Genomic DNA, 19,820 nt, shown 5'->3' with positions numbered 1-19,820 from the left:
TAAATCTCTCCTTTTAGGATAAAAAAGTCAGGCATATATTTTGTTTCGTGCATGAATACCAATATAATACAATAATAAAGTAGTTCTATAGACATGTAATGACCCTTTCATGGTGTTCAAGGCCTCCAAAGTGCAGAATAGGATCTGTCACTTGCAGTATAAATGTACTACAATGAACGCCAGTTCAGCTTTTGTTTTTTTTTTGTTGTTTTTTGTTTTTTTAACCTCCATTACTCGCTGAACTCACCTACCTGCTGTTGTTGTCCTCAGGCCAAAGCAATAACAGTATTGCTTTAGTGCCATATGGGGGCAACTTGTGCTCAATGTATGTTGAGGTGAGTTTCATTTGGGCACACAAGTACAATGAAATTGAGATGATATGCCTTGTTATTATGCAATCAATACTAAAATATTTGAATATTACTCAGGTTCAAATATTGATGTTTTTTATTTTAAACAATATAAGAACGGACGATCATTCATATTAACGTGTATTTAAAGACAAAGTTTGTGGCTGGTCGAGAAGGTTTGGGGATTGGCGGGGAGAGTAGGATCAGTTTAAACACTATAAGAATAAGCGATCATTCATGTAAATGTGTACTGAAAGACAGTGAAATTTGTGGCTGGCCAAAGAGTGCTGGGAAGGGGAGTGGGGGGGTTGATGCCAATCTGCATCATTAGTGGATGCTCGGTCACGTTTGTCCTGCCGAACAAAGGTGGGCTCGTGTGTGTTTTGATATTAATTATTAGTTATCTTTTAGCTTAGCTGTTAGTCTGTCCTGATAACTGCGTTTTTGGGTCTGATTAAGCAGCCCCGCTTGCTCCTCTGTTGGCTGCTACGCAAGTTTGCTGCTTTGTATGCCCCTGGGTTTTGCCGAGCGCTGCGCTCCGAGGGTACTAGACGCTTGTGAGTGTTGTAGTTAGTTAAAGTCACTGGACGATCGCAATTTCAACAAATGCTGGAGATCACATGGTAATTTACTTGGATATTGACTATTTTTGGTGTTGTAGGTAAAGAACTTTTGTCAAAATATCCATGACTGTCACAAGCCAATGCAACAGCAGCTGCTGGTGACCAGCACACCATTGAATGAGACGGCTCTTGTGATCGGTCTAGTTTTTTGATATAGGACCGGTCAGTGACGTCATATTTTCCCAATATTGCCTGATAATTAATGGTCCCAATTGTTATCGGGCATTGTGAGTTTTTGGCCTTCTTGTGTGGAGTTAGCATCCATCCATCCATTTTCTGAGCCGCTTCTCCTCACTAGGGTCGCGGGCGTGCTGGAGCCTATCCCAGCTGTCATCGGGCAGGAGGCGGGGTACACCCTGAACTGGTTGCCAGCCAATCGCAGGGCACATAGGAACAAACAACCATTCGCGCTCAGAGTCATGCCTACGGGCAATTTAGAGTCTCCAATTCATGCATGTTTTTGGGATGTGGGAGGAAACCGGAGTACCCGGAGAAAACCCACGCAGGCACGGGGAGAACATGCAAACTCCACACAGGCGGGGCCGGGGATTGAACCCGCGTCCTCAGAACTGTGAGGCTGACGCTCTAACCAGTCGGCCACCGTGCCGCCTGGAGTTAGCATGTTCTTCCCTATGTTTGCGTGTTTTTATGTGAGTGCAACTGGTTGTTTGTCTACAGTATGTGCCCTGCGACTGTTTGGGGACCAGTGTAGGGCAGTGGTGGGCAAACTACGGCCCGCGGGCCACATCCGGCCCGCTGACTATTTCAATCCGGCCCGACAAAGATTGGTACATAATCCCCCAAATCATCAAATTCATGACTGCATTCATTTGACCTTGTCCTGTAATGACGAGTGGTTCCACCAGCATCTATCAGCATATTTTACCATCCAAAATAAAAACAGGGAAGAAACTAATTTGTCCAAAGGTGTCAAAACTCACCTACCAGCTCACTATATGTGCAATGATAAACATAACATTGAAAATGTTTTGATTTTCTAGACATTTCGTTTCCTGGACCAGTGACTTTTTGGAGTCATATTTGCTCTACTAAAATCTCCTTCTCTTGGGCATTTCCTGACCATGAATAAAGAGTTGCGAGCTTTGTGTTTTATTCATGCATTTATTTATTTAGTGCTATAATATTTAGTGTTTTATTGGTTGTTATGTCTTATTGTTTTCATCCTTTGTAATGTTACCTAGTTTTACAACCTGTATGTTTTAGAAAAATTGTATAGCACTTTGTGTTACCCTGTCGTTTTTTAATGTGGTCTGTAAATAGAGTTAGACTGGATAGGGTTTGGTTCTCTGAAAACCTCATTTAAAACATAAGTTTCATAAGAATGCTCTCTTAGACAGCACATAGAGGATCATTGACAATGGTTTCTATAAGTCTTAGCCTTCTAGTTATAAAAACCGTGCCATGGCCTTGAATAATATCAATTAATATTTCAGGCTACAAGCAATCCTACCATCAACCTAACAAGCGACATTGACATCAAGTGTTTGATGTTGTACCTTGGGGAATCTGTCAATCAAGAGTGTAAATTGAAAAGAATCTCTCTCGCTCTCTCTATGTCTCTCTCTCTCTCTCTCTCTCACACACACACACACACACACACTGAACTTTGCTGTACAAGGGATGCATATCTGGTACAGAATAATCTGTCAGAAGGTACAGAGGATGTTGGAATTGTGATAGACACAACAAAGATCCTGACCGCACTTAGTAACTTTCCAAAAGCTTGTGTGGTGCTCATTGTGCACAATTGGTTTGACATATGCAGGGAATCCTGCTGAGGTACACTTTTGACCCCTCCTTGAGCCGTCACCTTATTGTAGTGGAGGGGTTTGTGTGTCTCAGTGATCCTAGGAGCTAAGTTGTCTGGGGTTTCACGCCCCTGGTAGGGTCACCCATGGAAAACAGGTCCTAGGTGAAGGACCAGACAAAGCACGGCTCCAAAAACCCCTACGAAGAAAGAAACAAATGGATCGAGGTTTCCCTTGCCCGGACGCGTGAGGATAGTGAGGATGAGGCACTGCTGACCTCGACTCGGGACGTTGTGAGGCGGTGGGGAGAATACTTCGAAGACCTCCTCAATTCCACCAACATGCCTTCCCATGAGGAAGCAGAGTCTGGGGTCTCTGAGGCGGGCTCTCCTATATCTGGGGTTGAGGTCCCCGGGATGGTTAAAAAGCCCCGTAGTGGCAAGGCCCCGGGGGTGGATGAGATTCATCCGGAGATCCTAAAGGCGCTGGATGTTGTGGGGCTGTCCTGGTTGATACGCCTCTGCAACATCGCGTGGACATCGGGGACAGTGCCTCTGGATTGGCAGACTGGGGTGGTGGTAGCCTCAATTTCACCCATCAAATGTGTTTATGCAAATCAATATCATCCATACATTTAGTAAAAATAAATTAATTTCACCTCAAAAAATTGTAAAAAGAAGTTAATTTCAGTTAATAAATTAGTTCATCTAAATCACTCAAATATTTGGTATATTAATTTTTTCAGATACCTAGTTAATATTAATTTCCTGTCAGATGGAGTATGCAAATCTAAAAAAAAAACTATTTGTTTTTAAAATATATGTAGTGAGTCGACATTACAGAGCGATAGTGAAGTGAGTTCCAGAGATAGGAGATGTACAGCTGAATGCCAAAAACAAAAGAGGCTAGATGGTCTGGAGATACAGTGAGGAGCAACGAAGGAAGAAGCAGCAGAGGAAATCCAGGACATTTATTCTGAGTGGGAATATTGATGAACTGTTGCAGTCCTAAAATGCCAAGGCAGGATATAAAGTCTCTAGTAAGTGAATTTTGGGTGCTATGCATATGTACAGTATATTGAAATCACCTGAGAGTTGTTAAAAGGGTTCTGTCCCTCAAATATTAATCGGTTCCTTCATGCCCTGTTGAGTCTTGGGCTGGTGAAATGGAAAGGGAAGGACTAATAAATACCAGATTAGCTTTAGTATTTGCCAAAATAGTTAAATCTGTTTTTTTTTCATACAACGAACTGAAAAAAAGTAATAACTAAAATTGCAAAATGAATTTGATGGATGGAATTTGAATATAATACTGATTAAAAAGAACACTACTTGACAAAGACAAAATGTCACTAACCTTGTCCTGTAGTGGGCTATGAACATAAACAACACGCCACATATTTACACGAAGCGTCATTTAAATCATCCAGACAGTTCCTGTAATATCTGGTCAGTATATAAAAACTCACATATAAACTTTGTGGAGTTACATATTTAAGGATTGAATGTCACCCTTAATAAATAACCATGGCCGCTTAATGCAGTGAGCCAGTAGATGTTTAATATAACGGTGCAGGCCAAAACTGACAGCTATAAGAAGACAATTTAATATGAGTTCTGCTCGTGCTATATTTTACTATATTGGTTTTGCATTTAAAGTGAAAGATCCATGGATAAAGAAAAAGTGAAAGGGTGAGGAGGTTAAAGAGGGGAGGCTCAGGCTGTGACTGACTGATTAAAATGACATTCTGTGTCAGATGTGATGGTGTAGGAAGATTTCAAATCCTCTCCTCCACACTCACCCACCACCCCTAATCGACAGGATTTATCAGCCTAATGTAGGTCACTGTACCGCTAAAATGGCACTGAAGATGGCTCAGCTGAAGTGCATGTAAAGCAGAATGAAAGAAGTAATGAGGTGAAAGATTCTATTCAGCTCATCCTTAAGGTTGAATATAATCAGTAGATTTCACCCAAACATTTGTGGGGGCGTTAGGTATTGACTGTAACAATTGTTTCCTTCTCTTTGAAAAGACCAAAAACAGCTACTTCATTATACGTGACGGAAGACTGAAAATGAAGGACAGGATGCACACAATGTTGTTCCCTTCATACCATAAAACAGGTATCCATATGTAGAGTATATGAGGGTTAACTAAAGATGTAATTAATTTGGGAAAAGATCAAGCCGGAAGCGACGCCTGCGTTACTTCCTGTTTAGCGTAGCTTTAACTTACAGCGTTATAAATCAGGCTAGTTTATCTATTAATGGGGCACCACGTCTCTTTTTATGTGTATAAAATTTAAGGAAAGTGACGACAAACCTTTTTATCAGTCTCATAATCTGAAGGTTGCTACACTTTATGAAATGTTGAGTTCTAGATGACAGAGGTTTACTTAAACTCAGAACACACACAAAATACAACCAAGAGTGGAATTTTATGATATATTTAATGACATCTACAAGGGATCTAGAGGGAAACCTACAAAGGGGTATAACTAAAGAAAGAAAATAACACTAATAATGGCAAAAAGAAGGAAAATAGGGGTACAAAAAGGGAACTATAACATCGTGTGTTGGACTAAAGTGGAAAATGCGAGCGTTTAACGCATCATTCCGGACGAGAGAGAGAGAGAGAGAGGACAAAGTTGAGATTTTGTCTGGAGCTACACCGAAATTATTAGGCACCAATATTGTACAATCTGGCCCACTTGCAGTGTCTTCTCACGAGCGTAGGTTCAAGCTGGTGGGTGGTGGTCTCTCTCTGGGCACGTCACAGGAAGCAAGGAGACAGATTTGGTTGAAGACGAAAAAGATGTAGAAAAATAAAACAAAAAACAAAAGAGGCAGAAGACGAAAAATGGTTGTTTGTCATGCCTCCTTGGGAGAATATGACCGTCTCTCTCCCCGCCTGCTTTCCCCGATGCAAGTTCGGAGATCTCACGCTTGGCTGGGAGCCGAACAGAAACTGTTCAGGAGGCTTCGCAGCGGGGGTCCACGGAGGCTAGGGAGCCGGATCTCCATCCCCAAGGCTCGCGGTTACCAAGCCGTGTGCCCGAACAAAGAAAGGGCAGGGGGGAGGTGTGGCCGAGGCCAGCCTGTGGCTAGGTGCCAGCCAGAAAATGAAGAGCTAAGAAGCCAGAGGAAAAAAACACAAGAGCACAAAAACACGAGAGAGCTCAGAAGACGGGAGTTAAGAGTTAAATACCCCGGGGGCGGGGCGTGTCCAAGAGGGATGGGGGACCCTGGAGGAGACCCCAGCCATCAGTTTGAATCTTGTCTACAAATTTGATAAAATGTGTTTAAAATTATATATTAATATAAAATAACCTCAACTTGGTACTCACTTTACTCAGAGGTCAAGCATATCGGACTGACTGTTTATAATTTAGTTTTGGCAAATCAACTGCTTATGATTCAAATCACATCTCATGCTGCTTGGAGTCAAATCAAGACAACAATTCTCAAAATCTCGCAATTGCGCTTGTAAAGTTGACACACTGACACAGACATCAAGGCATAAAGTTGGAATATTTCTGCAGAGTTCGTGAAATATCAAAACAGACATTTATCCTTTGGTGAAACATCAATTAAGACTCCCCCTGGTTCGGCTTTGGAGTTCCTCTCGACGCCTTGTCCCCGCAATTGTTCCTATTCCAAGACAGGTGATCCAGTGGAAACATCTGATGGCCTTTGATGCATGGGAGTTCAGACTTCGAGGGTAGATGTTAATTAGTTTAGGGTCCACTAGGCGTCTTCTTGGGGCAGTCTCACAGCAGGGCCGCTTGGAGGAATGCAGTTTATCAAGGTGGGGTGGGGGGGGGGGTTTCTGGCAACTGGGTCAGAGTCACTACACTGATGCCTGCCGGACACAAAGCAGCCGATTACGCCGTTACTAGTTTTTCAGCGATTAAAATTTTGAATCACCGTTGAACGAAGTAGCACCATCACAGATTACAGCCAATCAAAATTCTTTCACACACGCCACCAATACATTTCTGTTTAGCTTATGAAATGATTCGTTCCTTGAGCTTGGCCGCCACCCGGCTGGGAGCGGTAACCGAACTGCTGAAGCGTTCTGTTACTCACTTCTGAATCTTCGGCGAATGACCAATGAGCAACCAGCGTGTAGCGGGAGGAGTTGGGGGGTGTGTGTCAGGACTTCATTAAATCTATTCCCATATGATTTGCGATTCGCCAGTGTTGTCACTCACTTCGGCGAATGACCAAGGAGCAGCCAGCATCAGGCAGCGCCGTGCACTGAATGTACTGGTGTAGTGGTGTACTGAAGAACCGAAGAGTGATTTGTTCGGGGGAGGGACTTAAGTGAACTGAATGTAATGGTGTACTGAAGAACTGAAGAGTGATTCGTTCGGGAAAGGGAATTAAGTGAACTGAATGTACTGGTGTACTGAAGAACTGAAGAGGGATTCGTTCGAGGAAGGGACTTAAGTGAACTGAATGTACTGGTGTACTGAAAAACTGAAGAGTGATTCGTTCAGGGGAGGACTTAAGTGAATTAAATGTACTGGTGTAGTGAAGAACTGAAGAGTGATTCGTTCAGGGGAGGGACCTAATTGAACTGAATGTACTGGTGTACTGAAGAACTGAAGAGTGATTCATTCAGGGGAGGGACCGAATTGAACTGAATGTACTGGTGTACTGAAGAACCGAAGAGTGATTCGTTCGTTGATCTTCGTTCGCGATCCGTTACACACGAGTGATTCGTTCGTTGAACTTCTTCGTTTGTGATCCGCTAAGGAGCGATGTACTAGTACAATGAGTGATTTGTTTGCACAAGGAGCAACGTACTACGCAGTGAAGGTACTCATGAGTGATTTTAACCGCAAGTCCTTACATACTCGCGGGGATAGCTTATACTAGCAGCCGTTTCTTCAAGCTAACAGCTAATGTTGAGTCAGTCAAGCACATGAAAACAAGCACACATTTAAAATAAATGTAAATTAATAATAAATGTATATACGTACACATACATATCATTCCCTCTGTGTCTCCAATGCAATTATTAAAGCTTTTTATTTAACAATAATCATCATCATCATATATATATATAGCGCTTCTCATGATACTCAAAGACGCTTTACACTAATCAAATGACAATAACCGTAAGGTGAGAGAGAAGGTGCAATGCAGAAAAGTCACGCCGACCGGCGAGAGCCTAACTGAACGTAAGAGGACACGGAAGGATGTTCGGTAGCTGAGCTCGCTGCACGCATGTTCACGATTCACAACCGAAGCCGGGTGTTCGAGAGCTTGCTGAGAGAGATAGGTATTTGATAATTTATCTTAAGTTTTTCTCTCTTTTTTTTTTTATCTCCCCACCTTTCCTAGTTTACAATACAGGACAGCAAGAACCCATAGTCCTTCGATGAACATGTTGAGTGAACGTGAACCTCAGGGATGGATCATTAACTGAGTGAGGAAGCACTTGAATGATTCATTGAATGAATCTTTCAAACAAATCTTTTTAAAGAACGGATTCTAATGATTCAGTACAGTCAAAAGAACTACCCTGCCCATCACTAGGAATTGACCAGGATGTCACACTTTCCCACACTACCTAAAGTAATGGTTTCATTTAAAAAAAATAAAATAAATAAACAATAAATGTGAGTTATTTAAGGTACACATTCCATAAAGCGGTGGTAACATACACAGAAAAAAGAGCGACAATTAACATAACAATAGGGACATTTACGTTAATTATTGGAAACAAACAAAAATGCAGATTGCACTGTGGGAATTCCACGGTTTGACGTAAGGTATGATTGTTCTCGTTAGCATAAGCAGCTAGTAAGTATCAGCAGGCCGTTCGTGTGCTCCCTGGGCTTCTTGTCCATTACAGACTGGTTTAGTCAGCGTATCAGTGTCAGTCTTGTATTTCTTTTTTTATTCACTTTATTTCAATGCACAGCTAGCATTTCTAGTCGACATTAAGCTACATTTTTCTTCGTGTCCTTTCCTTCTTCGTCTCTTTTTGACGTATTACAGTATATTTTACGTAGTGCCCCCTAGTGTTCTGACTGAGATACCACAAACTTCTCTTCCTTTTTTTATTTAATGCCTTATGTTTTTGATACTCACAAGAAATGCCATGCTTAAGTTGAAATCAATTTATATATATATTTTTTTGTGTTTGCAGAAAAGAAATGCAGTTTCCTGCTATATCCACAGTTTCCTGCTTCGTATATATACACAATGTCAATTTATGAAAAATACTGTTGATTTTCTAAGAGGAAACCAATTGGTCGTTCATCAAGTGAAATGTCTCTTCATCTCTTGTGTATTCATAATTGCTCTTGAACCAAGCAAAATTATATTTTATCCTAATACAGTGTTCTTGATTATTCAATAGAATGTCAGTGAGATACCGTATTTTCACGACCATAAGGCGCACCGTATTAAAAGGCGCAGTCTCAGTTACGGGGTCTATTTCTGTATTTAACACATACATAAGGTGCACCGTATTATTGGGCGCAGGCATGGTAAAACACATGCTAGCTTAAAACATACGGTAGCATGCATGCACGCTAAAACAATGTTTTTAAAAAGGCAGCGGGAGCAAAACTGAGTTCGGTTGTACTTTATTGAAGTATTTAGCAATGTACTCACGTTATTTTTTTTTATCAATCCTCATCCACAAATCCATCGAAGTCCACATGTTCTGTATCCGAAATGAACAGCTGGGCAAGTTCTCAATCAAACACGCCAGGTTCGAGTCAGTCTCGTTGCCGTGCGGCTCCTCAGAAATGATGCTTTTACGAAAAGCTCAAACAACAGTGTAAGCAGACACGTTAGTGCAAGCATCCACATTCCATTCACAAATTGTGGCGTAACTCGCCTGGGGCTGCCTCCTAGTCTTAGTATCTGTCATCCATGGCTCCCACGCCGCTCGCAACTTCACTTTGAACGCCCTGTTTACACCGATGTCCAGCGGTTGGAGTTCATTAATCCATTGCTCAAGCTGGTCTTCCAACTCGGCCACCTCGCCTTGTTTCCACGTTTTGTTTTTCTTTTTTTCCACGGAGACTCAACTTCGTCTTCTTGACTTGACGAAGCTCGTTTCCTGCCTCCTCCACCATGGATTCCTTTATCTTGAATTCTCTCGCGGCTGCTCGATTCCCATGTTCCACCGCGTAACTGATAGCTTGCAGTTTAAACTGTGCTTCGTAAGCGTGTCTCTTCCTAGGTGCCGTTTTTGACTGGGGTCAAGCCAGCCTCCACTCATAAAGTAGCGGTCAAGTCAGCCGCGCCTAATTTTGTTCATACTAGGCATTACGGTAATAGGTCGCCAACTCGCGGCGAAAGCCATCTTCAAAATAAAAGCTTCCCAATAATACGGACGTCACTGCTCTTTAGTTAAGGAATGCAACCAGCAAAGTTAATTTGAATCTTATGAACAAAACAAAATTAGGGGCGGCTGGCTTGATTGCTACTTTACAAGTGGAGGCTGGCTTGACCGGCGCTATATACCTACTGGGGGTGTGCCTTTAGCGTCCTCCTTCACGCGCAAACCTCCCCCTTTACGTTCGCATGCTGTCCTCAGCAAATTCTCATTTTTGACAGGTCTGTTTAACCTCACTTTACAAATAAAGTGAGAAAATGTAAGTACAAGCACAGCATTTTCATAGAATAAATGAAAATGGACTATCGATCGGCTTTGAAGGGGCAAAAACTAAGCCCCCTCTTGAAGACTGGCTTTGAAGGTGCAAAAATTTTGATCAGCCATGTAGTTTTCTTCACTGAACTTTTTTATCAAATTTGTTTTGATAATATCCATCCACCATTTTCAACACCGCTTATCCTGGTTAGGGTCACGGGACGCTGCAGCCTATCCCAGCTGACTTCGGGCAAAAAGCGGACTACACCCTGAACTGGTCGCCAGTCAGTCGCAGAGCACATATAGACACGGACAACCATTCGCACTCACATTCACACCGTCACTGAGTGGGAACTGAACCCACGCTGCCTGCACCAAAGTCAGGCGAGTGTACCACTACACCATCAGTGACTGTTTTGATATTATGTGTTTTAAAATATATTAAATATATAAATATATATTAGATTAATATTGGTATTCATAAATAAATAAATATAAATATATGCATTAAAATATATTATTACTTTGTTGTTAAAATGACTTGAAATGACTCAAAATTCAAAGTTTCGGACTTGCAACTTCACTCGGGACTTGCCTGTCTCGATTTAGGACTTGACTCGAGACTTGAGGGAAAAGACTTGAGACCTACTTGTGACTTGCAAAGCACAGACTTGGTCCCACCTCTGGTAGTTGGCGCCTCAAAAGCCTCTACAGACTCGCAGTTTAACGTTGCAGGGCATCTGTAGATCAAATTGCTCAATGTGCTGGTCTGAGTTGCCGTCTTTTTTTTTTTTTTTGCGATGGTCCATTCAACGTCTGGTTCGGCCGTATTGCGCGATGTGCAGCAGGCTTTGGCTGTACAAGAAAAGTCTGCCATTTATCAATGCATATACATGATACCTGTTAATCCTCAGTTGAGTTGATTGATAATACTGAAATTTAGTTTATGCGCTATGGTGGTAACTATAGCGGTACTAGCAGGGCTATAAATTTGAATTGAAAATAAGTATCACAAATACTTGACTAAGAGGTATGTTTAGGACAGGAGATACACACACATGCCAGACACACATGCATGCGCACATGCTTAAACACAAACACACACTTGTGTTTATCCTGAGCTGTGTGTCAGATTGCATTTCCTATGCTAGTGGGAAATGAGCTGTGACAGACATTACTGCAGCACACACACTGAATAAGAAAGTACTTCCTGCATTTATGCTAGAAACATGCTCAAGGTTACACTCCTTTGCGCTCAAAAAACACGGGAGGTAAAGGAAGGAAATACAAAGTGTATTAGACAAGATTGAATGGATGGACGGACAGATGGACAGAGAGATAAGACAGCTAGACTAGACAGCTAGATAGATAGATAGATAGATAGATAGATAGATAGATAGATAGATAGATAGATAGATAGATAGATAGATAGATAGATAGAAAGACAGATAGACAGATAGATAGATAGATAGATAGATAGATAGATAGATAGATAGATAGATAGATAGATAGATAGAACATCAATGAAACCTTGTGCAGCTGACAGACTTTTAATCAGTAGATTTCCTTCTATTGCATAAGATGAGTGGGAGGTTTTGGCAAGGGAACACTTCCTACTCATGACAACACAGAGTGCATTCTAATGGGAACAAGTGAAGGTGTAGCGCCATCAGTCCTTCATTAACTCACAAAGCTGCATAACCTGTAAATCTTATTACAGAGCATGTTTTGACTATAAGGTACCCAGTTTACAAGTGACTTCAGAGACAAATGCATCTGTATCTCTCAACGAGCACACCAGTGTGAGCATATACAGCAATTAAAATTTAATAAATGCAAACTCCACTCATAAGACGATAAATTGACTCTTCTCATCAGGGAATGAGAAGCGCAAACTAAAACTGCTTGACGTAGCCAAACATGCCACTGTGAGAGAAGTGAAGTGTTGCACCCCTCTTAAGGATATGTCACATTAATAACATATTATAAATAAAAATAATAATATCTCCACCTCCCCCTTGTGTGGTTAATTTTCACAAGCAGGAAACTTATTAGGTTTCAGCCTCTGAAATATAATTTGGGATGTTTATGGGAAGGTGATTTCTTTGGTCCACTTTACTTGAAGGTACATTTTCGTGCATTACACGGGACCAGCATTATTTATTTATAGAACTTCGAGGTGTCATGTCTTTAAAATGAGTAGCTGTTATTATTACGTGTGTCATTATTGAGCGTTATGAATCACACATACACATGACGTCTACGGTACAAACAATATAACTTAACTAAAACAAGAGACAGCAAAAGACACAAAATATATTTTTTTTATGATGTGGTAGTACGGTGTTATAGCGGTTAGCACACCTGCCTCACAGTCGGTTATTTCAGGTTTCCTCCCATATTTGCAAAAAAACACATTTCTTTGGTTAATTAAGGGACTTTAAATTGCTTATTAGTGTGAATGTGAGTGTGAGCGGTTGTCTATACAGTATCTGTCCTGCGATTGACTGGCGACAAGTCCAGGGTGTACACCTCTTGCCCAAATGGCTCCAGTTACCTGCAAAACTATTGAGGACAAGACATGGGAAAATGATGGCTGATTTATTGTAAATAAATCCCTGACATGTTTGAAGCCAACAGTCTGTTTGATGTCAATCCGCTCACTAAAGAAAGGAGGTACAAAAGGTAGCCAGCCACAAAATACAATGTCAGTCCATGAAACACATGTTCCTTGGTGGTTGGGGTAACTGCTCGCTACCAAGATTGAGTCACCATGGATACAGGTCTCAAAGTCACAGTGTAGTTAAACAGACAGCACTTGGCAATTTCACACTACATAGTTCTGTGTTTGTAAAAGAAATGGCCTACAGTCCCTCTGGCTCCCAACACACCTCAAACATCCTCCTCACATCTAAAAACGAATGTGGGCTGCAAGCAGAAGTCAGTACACTTCAGTGGTATTCGTCTCATTTGTATGTGACTGAATGATTGCATTTGAACACACAACTGTCAGACATATAAAAGTACATTTTTGAACAAGAACATGTAAACAAGTTACTTGACCAATCAGAAGTTCAGAGAGACAACAAAAAAACATATTGCCATTATGCTGTATGTCAAACTGTTCACTTAGTTGTCAGGGGCAACTTTAATCAGTTTTTGTTCTATTTTCCTGATACCAGTACTTCATCATATCATTGACAGTGACGTGTCTGAAATTGTATCTGCCTCAGCATTTTCCTTCCTGTTCATGACCGCTGAATTTGGCAGAGAGGTCTCCACCAAGCTGGGCGGTCTGGCGCAGCAAGGGTGTGACCTTGGAGATGTGCTTGGTGGAGTGACAATTGGTGGATGAAAGTCGATCTAAACTGACGCCTGCTCCGACCACGTGTAACTGCCGGTGCAGGCAGCGATGTCTTCATGCGAGACTGTCATAGCACTCCATTTAAAGGGAATGATATGAGCCGCTTTGATTAGCGGTGAACAAATTCGGCTGTAGACACACCCCCAGTGGCGCAGCCTGCCCATACACAGATTCGCCGGGGTACAATATTACCAACACCTGTTTCACCGGCCCCTGGTGCAGAGTTCTACATCAGTCACGGAAATAGGACCCTGAGACTCACTCTCAGCTGCAGTCAGTGGCGGAGATAATCATAATCACAATTGCGCCTGGGCAAAGCCACTTTTTCGTGCCGTGATTAGAACTCGTGGAGGCAGCACTTCATCACCAAAGCCCCGAAATAACAATTTAGTGTGGGGACATGATAGTGTTTGCATGTTTTGTGAACTCCCTGTGAAGTTTTGGGTGGAGAAACTCACTGTGAGAGCAATATTAAGTAAATTAGCAGGCCAGTGGTGTTATAGTCAATTTTCCATTGTACAACCCCAATTCCAATGAAGTTGGGACGTTGTGTTAAACATAAATAAAAACAGAATACAATGATTTGCAAATCATGTTCAACCTATATTTAATTGAATACACTACAAAGACAATATATTTAATGTTCAAACTGATCAACTTTATTGTTTTTCGCAAATAATTAACTTAGAATTTTATGGCTGCAACACATTCCAAAAAAGCTGGGACACGGTCATGTTTATCACTGTGTTACATCACCTTCTCTTTTAACAACATTCAATAAACGTTTGGGAACTGAGGACACTAATTGTTGAAGCTTTGTAGGTGGAATTCTTTCCCATTCTTGCTTGATGTACAGCTTTAGCTGTTCAACAGTCCGGGGTCTCCGTTGTCGTATTTTACACTTCATAATGTGCTACACATTTTCAATGGTACACAGGTCTGGACTGCATGCAGGCCAGTCGAGTACCCGCACTCTTTAACTACAAAGCCACGCTGTTGTAACACGTGCAGAATGTGGTTTGGCATTGTCTTGCTGAAATAAGCAGGGGCGTCCATGAAAAAGATGTTGCTTGGATGGCAGCATATGTTTCTCCAAAACCTGTATGTACCTTTCAGCATTAATGGTGCCTTCACAGATGTGTAAGTTACCCATGCCATTGGCAATAACACAGCCCCATACCATCACAGATGCTGGCTTTTGAACTTTGCGTCCATAACAGGTGGTTCTTTTCCTCTTTGGCCCGGAGGACACGATGTCCACAATTTCCAAAAACAATTTGAAATGTGGACTCCTTGGACCACAGAACAGAAACAGGTGTTTGATGAGCATTCCTCAACTTTCTCAGTCTCTTTTGCCACCTGTCGCAGATTTTTTGGAACGTGTTGCAGCCATAAAATTTAAGTAAATGATTATTTGCTAAAAACAATAAAGTTTATCAGTTTGAACATTAAATATCTTGTCTTTGTAGTGTATTCAATTAAATATAGGTTGAACATGATTTGCAAATCATAGTATTCTGTTTTTATTTATGTTTAACACAACGTCCCAACTTCATTGGAATTGGGGTTGTATGTAAATGTGTGCAACTTGTAATTAAAATCACAACTGAGGTATAATACATATTTAATTCATTGTATAACTCCATCCCTCCACAATCTCTAAATTTACCATATACAATGTATAGGAATTGAATGATAAAGACAGTGGAATTTTATTAGCTGGCGGTACGGAGAATGACTGGTGAGCACATCTGCCTCACAGTTCTGAGGACTGGAGTTCAAATCCCTGCTCCGCCTGTGTGGAGTTTCCATGTTCTCCCCGTGCCTGTGTGGGTTTTCTCCGGGTACTCCGGTTTCCTTTCACATCCCCAAAACATGCGTGGTAGGTTAATTGAAGACTCTAAATTGCCCGTCGTGTGAATGTGACTGCGAATGGTTGTTTGTTGTTGGTCTCGCTCGAAGTTAGCTGGGATGGACTCCGGCACGCCCGCAACCCTGGTGAGGATAAGCGGTACGAAAAATGGATGGATGGAAGGATTTTTTTAGCTGTTGTCAGACCAGTTGGACAACATAATGCACAACACATTTTATCACAAAAATGTATTTCGCTTCACCTTTACATCATCATCATCATCATCATCATCACCACTTCTTATTACAAGTTATAATGGGCCTAATTTGAGCTGTCAACGGTGCCATGTTTGTGTAATTACATGGCGCTACAGTATAAAGAAGGCATGTGCAGGCAAGTGTGTCAGTGTTTCTACAAAACTGTCACTGCACATAAACAGCTGCTCTAGCCAGAGCCCATGTGGGAAATCTGGCATCATTAAGCAGCTGAACAGCATCCATCTGGGATGTGGGGACAGGTGGAGCAACTATAATAAAAGAAGACATCTCCAACCTGAGAAACAATATAATACAGTATGTGTGTAATCAGACAGCAGAATCAAATCTTTAACATTCAGGAATCTTTGAAATACGCAAACTTTCCTGCCCACATCTCATTCTATCTTCATTTGTCTTCCTTCAGAAAGTATGGACTAACAGTTGGGAGTGTGTCCCAGAGGAGGCATTGTAACCCAGAAACACACTGCCCTGACATACTAGACTCACTCTAGTCCACTGGGGTCTGAAAAAAAATCTCCAGAAGACCCACCAGAGAGATGAAACCCAGGTGCCCGCACAGTGGAGCCTATCTGGAAAAGAGATGATGGAAATGATAATGTTCCGTTTAGTGACCATTCTGTCATGAGCGGTGCCCTGCAGTCCTTTTTGTTGGAGCCTGGTGGCGCTTTGCGCCCCTCTCGCCCTCTCTTGCTCCCTCCCTCTCTCTCTTCACAGTAATCAGCACCATCTCGGCCGCGCACATGTCATCATCATGCCTCATCATCACCTGCATAAAAGCCTGCCAGAATTATTATTAACGCTCTCTTGCGGTACCACATCTCCACGTAAGCGTACTCAATTCCTTGTGTCCTCTCTGACCTGTGTCTCTCCTTGTCCTCAGTGTTCCCTCCGTGTTCCTCGCATCCACGAAATAAAGCTAGCCGCCTGTCCTCGCCACCACCTGCCACGCGTTCCATGCCTCAACAACCCGCCAGCATATCTCAAGGACCATCTCCGTTCCCCTTTGTTCAATAAAACTTTTCATCACTGCTCTTGGGTCCCGTCTGGATCAACTCGTGACACATTCATTCCTTTCTCTGCCATATGATTTGCATCTATCAGCGTTGCCATTGGCTGGAATAAGGCACTTAAAAACTACAAAGCAACAAAGGAAAATAAAGGCATTAATAATAATTAATAAACTGGACACACAGGTAGCAAAGCATAAGCTGAACTTCACAAAGGTATATAGAGCCTATAACCTTCCTATTTCCATGTAGTCACAATAATTAACATCTAGAGACCCGTGGAGACAGAGGGAAAATAGTGTCATCTGTCAACTGTCAACAACCAAGGGAGGGAGGTTTTACATATCATGAAAGGCAGATGCACAATTCCAATTAATTATTTTAATTTAAAATATACACATTGGATTATTACTGTGTGGGAGTGCAATTGGGATGTATTTAACTTTATTCACATAAGCGTACCACAGCAGTGGAAACTTTCAAGCTGAATGTGGCAAGGGTTGTACAATTTAGAGTTCAACAAGCATTTTCCATAAACATATACCGAAAATCACACGAAACTTTGAGATTCTAAGCACCCCCATGTGTGACATCAGCATAATTTATGGTCAGTTTAAATCACAGGCGTCGAACTCATGGCCAGGGGGCCACATCTGGTGCTCCAAATCATTTTATGTGGCCCGCAAAAGCAAATCCTTTGCATCGACTTCATGTTCCAAATTATCCTTAATTAATAATGGTGAGATATTGCAAGCATCTTTTATTGCCAATCTCCCCTTCAAAAGAAATGTAATAATATTAAAGTTGACAAATATTGTTTTATCGGCTTCTGATTTCAAATTATCTATCCATTATTATCCATCCATCCATCTGTACCGCTTCTCCTCACTAGGGTCACGGGCGTGCTGGAGCCTATCCCAGCTATCTTTCGGGCTAGAGGCGGGGTACACCCTGAACTGGTCGCCAGCCAATCGCAGGGCACATAGAAACAAACAACCATTCGCGCACACATTCACACCTACGGGGAATTTAGTCTTCAATTAACCCACCATGCATGTTTTTGGGATGTGGGAGGAAACGGGAGTACCCGGAGAAAACCCACGCAGGCACGGGGAGAACATGCAACCTCCATACAGGCGGGGGCGGGATCGCTCTCTCTCTCTTCTCACACACAGTGTGTGTGAGGTGATAATTCATTTGCAAGTATATGGGTTCACAGTCATAACAGCCCTCTGAGGGAAGCCATAACTATGATGTAGCCCACAACAAAAATGACTTTTTTCACCCTGGCCTAAATGAAGGGTAAACACTTAGCTTGTTTTGTGGGGGGCTTTTTGCAGCATTTATTTAAAAAAAAAATACATTAGATATTATATATGTATATTAATCTGTTAGTCCAGTTACTGTCCTGCTGTTTTTTTTGTTTGTTTCTTTTTTTATGTATTTTGCTCTTTATTTTGAAATGCTTTTAATCATGTAAAGCACACTGAGTTACCTTGTGAATGAAATGTGCTATATAAATAAATTTTCCATTTGCATTTGTTTCCAACGAAAGCTATGATATATCACTTTGTGGATCGGTGGCTAATACTGTATATCCATGTTATGATGCGTGTTTGTGTAATTATCTATTATCGGTGCCACAGTGCCAGAGACGACAGGTTAATATATATATTGTTTTTAATACTTGAGTTTCACTGATTCAGTGAGAGCAGACCTGATGGCAGTACAGTTTGTGCACTCAAATGTTTTCCTTTTTTCACTAATGGCACTGCTGATTTTACAGTGTTACTGGTAAATAATTGTTTGGTCCAAATAACAAGTTAGGTCAGTGTTCTTTTTGTGAATTTTATAGTTATACCTCAACATTCCTTATTAATTCATAGGGTTTTCATTTCATCTCTGTCAGTGGTTGCAAACATTTTACACCAAAGAACCACCTAGGAAAATAAAATTACCACCCTTATCACCAACATTAAAATACAGAAGTGCATTTCATCAAAAACATGGCAGGGGTTGTATTCTGAGAAGCTGCATTTAATATTGTAAACCACTGTAACATTACGCATGGTGTAAACAATAAGACACTGCTTAAATAGAGACAAAAATGAATTGTACTTAAATGATTCAATAAAAATGTATTGCACATAAAAGTTAACTTTAAATTGTACCTGAATCAATATTTGAAAACAGTTCTGAAAGATTGATTGCAAATGTATGGAACTTGAAAGTCACTTTTTCTACTGTACTAGGGGAAAAATAAAAGTTTAAACCACTGTAACATAATGCATTTTTAACATTTATTTCAGTTTTTTTTCATGCTCTTTATTTTACTCTGCTTTCTGCAGCCAGGTTAAATAAATAAATAAATGTCCCACTAGAGACAGCTCGCCTATCACAGCTACTTGAAACACACTTTGAAAACCGCTGCCCTAGGTGAACGTAATTACTTTAAGAAAGTGAAGGGAACGCTTATATAATACCTTTTACACACTCTTTATTTTAGTCGACTAAATCTAATGCAGTTTTTGGTATTTCGTCAACTACAACTTGACTAAAACTAAATCAAACTTTGCTGTTAAAATGAACACCAGCTCAAACATGTACTTATGTGTAGGCATAAGAAAGATGCAAGACAAAGTAGCATCCATTTTTCAGCTGTTTTTTGATTTTCGTGGGCATGATTTCAGCGCATTCAGCTGACAAGCCCACAACAAAGAAGAAAGAACAGCTTGATTTTTCACGATTTTGAAGCCTAATTTTACATACTTGGTGATTTTGTTTTAAACATTCAAATTTGGTAGGATTTTGAACAACACTTCTCTGTGGTGTGTGAAATTTAAAAGACATTTGTTTTCTCTTTCCAGGGACTTTACAGTTAGTGAGTTTGTGTTTCATTGTTTTTAACTAATTTCCACTTCATCACTGCTAAGAACATTAATATGTAACTTATGGC

The 19,820-nt window shown here is 41.1% G+C and overlaps 1 protein-coding gene across 2 annotated transcripts in view; it reads right to left on the bottom strand.

Annotated features, from left to right (window-relative positions):
* Positions 1-19,820, bottom strand: part of lsamp (limbic system associated membrane protein) — a 333,574-nt gene that overhangs the window by 242,622 nt on the left and 71,132 nt on the right. Inside the window, exon 1 of one of the 2 annotated variants that reach the window (XM_061780944.1) lies at positions 9,376-10,735. The exons of the other annotated variant lie outside the window; for it this stretch is intronic. The gene's annotated coding sequence lies outside the window, so the exon portion shown is untranslated. Of the gene's footprint in view, positions 1-9,375; positions 10,736-19,820 lie in introns of those variants that run through there. 2 annotated transcript variants of the gene reach the window in all.

The sequence above is a fragment of the Phyllopteryx taeniolatus genome, chromosome 8 (genome assembly GCF_024500385.1).
Source record: "Phyllopteryx taeniolatus isolate TA_2022b chromosome 8, UOR_Ptae_1.2, whole genome shotgun sequence".
NCBI lineage: Eukaryota > Metazoa > Chordata > Actinopteri > Syngnathiformes > Syngnathidae > Phyllopteryx > Phyllopteryx taeniolatus.
This window is presented reverse-complemented; position numbering and strand designations above follow the sequence as displayed.